The following is a 3,856-nucleotide window of genomic DNA, read 5'->3' as shown; positions in this document are numbered from 1 at the left end:
TAGTTCCCTCTCATTATGGCGCGTCAAATCCATGCGGCGTCACTGCTACATCGTCTTCCCCGGCAGGTTCTGCCACCTGTTTTGCTTTTGTTCCAGCAGATGTTAAGCACTTAGAGCACGGTTTGGGCGTAGATTCAGTACCGTTGGCTGAAGAGATCTAAGAGAAGAATGAAACAGAGAGATTCAGAGAGGAGAGAGAACTCGCCTCACCGTCGCCGCTGCCGTTGTCGCTGTGGTTAATCGCCTCTCTAGATCTAGTCGCAATGCCCAAGCCTCTGAGGATGTTCCGTAATGACCTCCTCGACAAGATGCAAAACAAGCTCGATTACATCCTCTCTCTCATCGTCGAGAACTTCCTCGAGCGCCGCCTCCATATTCTTGTCTTCAAGTCCGGCATGGCCAAGTCCATCCACCAGTGCCACTTAGGTCTTTTTACATCTTTTCACATTTTTCCTCTAACGATTTTAAATTTCTAATTTTCTATTACTTAAGTTTCTTTGTTTGTTTGTGCTTACTATAAATTTAGAATCTTATTTCCTAAACATTCAAGTAGCTTAAAATTATAGTCTAATCTCTTCATTGGTTTTTAGACTTTTGATAAATTATTTAATTATGTATCTTATTGTAGCCTGGTTCAAATTATTGTAGATGAAGGATGATTTCAAGGAGTGACAAATTTTATTGTGAGCAACATTTTCACAGGCCACAGAGGAGGTTGATTGAGTTGGAAGCTCTGGAGAAAGTCATACAAAAAAGAATAGGTTTGTTACTTGCTTTTAACATTTAAATTAAAGCAACGTAGTTGTACTAAAGATATTGAATTACATATGCTTTGAACATCTCACATGTTCAATCAGATTGAGAATCGCTAGTGAAAATGAAATCAATAAACCTTGTCCTAACCTGATTTATATTTCCTCAACTAAGTGTTCTGAGGCTCGAAGAGAACCAAAATTGGACACATAATAATGATTTAATATGAACCTCATTTTTAAGTACACCAAATTTTTAACATATCCCTCGAAATTTTCAAAACCATAGGCGACATGATCGAATCAAACTTGCTATTGTATATATTTTGTGTAAGAGATTTTTGAAAATTAAATAATAAATTATTTATTATTTATTTTATTTATTCAAGAATATATTTTTGAAGATTTTTATATTGAATACTTTCTTATAATTGATTTAAATTTTTAGTGCTTGAAAAATAATAAGGAGTTTATATGCTTTAATTGAATAACTAGATTTTGAACTTTATTTTATAATTTCAAAAAAAATTAGTTTGATTATCTCTAATTATTGAATTAGAGTATCTATTTAAAAATAATTTGTAAGTTAATAATTAAATAGTATTTTTATAAATATGAGTGTTGAATTAAAATTAGTTTTCAATTACTCTATTATCCCTAATTTTATAAAAATTACCTAAACTACCCAAATCCTAACTTTAACTCTAACATAACACCCGTACTCCCTTACTCTTCACCGCCGCACACTCCCTCACAACACTCACTTCACCTGTGTTTCACACACACACACGAAAATAAGAAAGAAAGAAAGGGAAGAGAAAAGAAGGAAGAGAAAGTTGAACGGAGAAGAAGGAAGGGATGGGGAGGCCTTGCCGCCGCCGAATTTTCACACATGGGGAGCTCATTTCCGTTGTGGAGAGAAGGAGCAACGTGATCGAAGAGAGGAAGAGGAAGGAGGTCCTCGCAGCCGTTGGAGCCAGTGTTGCCCAGTTGCCGCGCCTTGTAGTCATCACGGAGCCTCCATCGTCGCTAGACAGGGCAGGGAAGAGGATGCACGAGAAGGAGTTGTAGTTGCCAGCTCTGGGTTGCCATTCAAGCTGCTGCCTAGCCACTGGCGAGCCAAGTCTGCCGTGAGGGAGGCATCCCGCGGATAGAGAGAGATATGGAGTTTCGGTTGTTGCATGTTGCAATTGGAGTTGCGATTGTTGTCGCGAGAGCGATATGGAGCTATGATTATGGTTGTCGCTGTTGCGAGTCGAGAGAAAACGGAGTTTTTGTCGCATAGTTGAATCACGAGTGAGGTAGGGGCGCTTTCCTTATACTCATTTTATTTTCAAGAATTTTATAAATCGATATTGATGGAAAAATATATTTTTGGTGATTATGCAAGTCTTATGGTTTGACTAAGTTATTTTGAAAGAATGTTATTATTTACTTGATTGAATTCTTGATTGATTGAGTTGGCGTTGTGATAGTTAATGAAAGCTTGATTTGGGAATTCGATTGGTATATTTATATTGAGAAATGAGTTGCATTGGAAATTTGGTTTATAGATATTTATATTGTGGAATGATTTGGTTTTGGAACTGTTTGAGAAGGCTGAGAATTTTTATTTATTGATTGATTTTGTTGAAGTTGGTTTAAATTGTGATTGATGAGATTGGTTGCTTGGTGGACGAAATTGTGATCACTACAACTTCGCACAACTAACCAGCAAGTGTACTGGGTCGTCCAAGTAATAAACCTTACGCGAGTAAGGGTCGATCCCACAGAGATTGTTGGTATGAAGCAAGCTATGGTCACCTTGTAAATCTTAGTCAGGCAAACTCAAATGGTTATGAATGATGAATAAAACATAAAAATAAAGATAGAGATACTTATGTAATTCTTTGGTGGGAATTTCAGATAAGCGTATGAAGATGCTTGTCCCTTCCATCTCTCTGCTTTCCTACTGTCTTCACCCAATCCTTCTTACTCCTTTCCATGGCAAGCTGTATGCAAGGGTTTCACCGTTGTCAGTGGCTACCTCCTATCCTCTCAGTGGAAATGTTCAACGCACCCTGTCACGGCACGGCTATCCATCTGTCGGTTCTCAATCAGGCCGAAATAGAATCCAGTGATTCTTTTGCGTCTGTCACTAACGCCCCACCCTCAGGAGTTTGAAGCTCGTCACAGTCATTCAATCATCACATTCATCAAGTTGAAGAACAAGTGATATCTTAGAACAAGAACAAGCGGAATTGAATAGAAGAACAATAGTAATTGCATTAATACTCGAGGTACAGCAGAGCTCCACACCTTAATCTATGGTGTGTAGAAACTCCACCGTTGAAAATACATAAGAACAAGGTCTAGGCATGGCCGTGAGGCCAGCCTCCGAATGATCAAAAGATCTAAAGATCAAAAGATTCCAAAGACCAGAAGATGAAAATACAATAGTAAAAGGTCCTATATATAGAGAACTAGTAGCCTAGGGTTTACAGAGATGAGTAAATGACATAAAAATCCACTTCCGGGCCCACTTGGTGTGTTCTTGGGCTGAGCATTGAAGAATTTTCGTGTAGAGACTCTTCTTGGAGTTAAACGCCAGCTTTGGTGCCAGTTTGGGCGTTTAACTCCCATCCTTGTGCCAGTTCCGGCGTTTAACGCTGGGAATTCTGAAGGTGACTTTGAACGCCAGTTTGGGCCATCAAATCTTGGGAAAAGTATAGACTATGATATATTGCTGGAAAGCCCAGGATGTCTACTTTCCAACGCCGTTGAGAGCGCACCAATTGGGCTTCTGTAGCTCCAGAAAATCTACTTTGAGTGCAGGAAGGTCAGAATCCAACAGCATCTGCAGTCCTTTTTAGTCTCTGAATCAGATTTTTTCTCAGGTCCCTCAATTTCAGCCAGAAAATACCTGAAATCACAGAAAAACACACAAACTCATAGTAAAATCCAGAAAAGTGAATTTTAACTAAAAACCAACTAGATCATACTAAAAACATACTAAAAACAATGCCAAAAAGCGTATAAATTATCCGCTCATCACAACACCAAACTTAAATTATTGCTTGTCCTCAAGCAACTGAAAATCAAATAAGATAAAAAGAAGAGAATAT

The 3,856-nt window shown here is 38.3% G+C and overlaps 1 pseudogene; it reads left to right on the top strand.

Annotated features, from left to right (window-relative positions):
- The first annotated feature begins 263 nt into the window (after positions 1–263).
- The window catches only part of LOC107469441 (40S ribosomal protein S6-like), a 39,223-nt pseudogene continuing 35,630 nt past the window's right edge, over positions 264–3,856 (top strand).

This window comes from Arachis duranensis, chromosome 10 (genome assembly GCF_000817695.3).
Source record: "Arachis duranensis cultivar V14167 chromosome 10, aradu.V14167.gnm2.J7QH, whole genome shotgun sequence".
NCBI classification, from domain to species: domain Eukaryota; kingdom Viridiplantae; phylum Streptophyta; class Magnoliopsida; order Fabales; family Fabaceae; genus Arachis; species Arachis duranensis.
The sequence above is the reverse complement of the archived record's forward strand: the minus strand, read 5'-3'. Positions and strand labels throughout refer to the sequence as shown.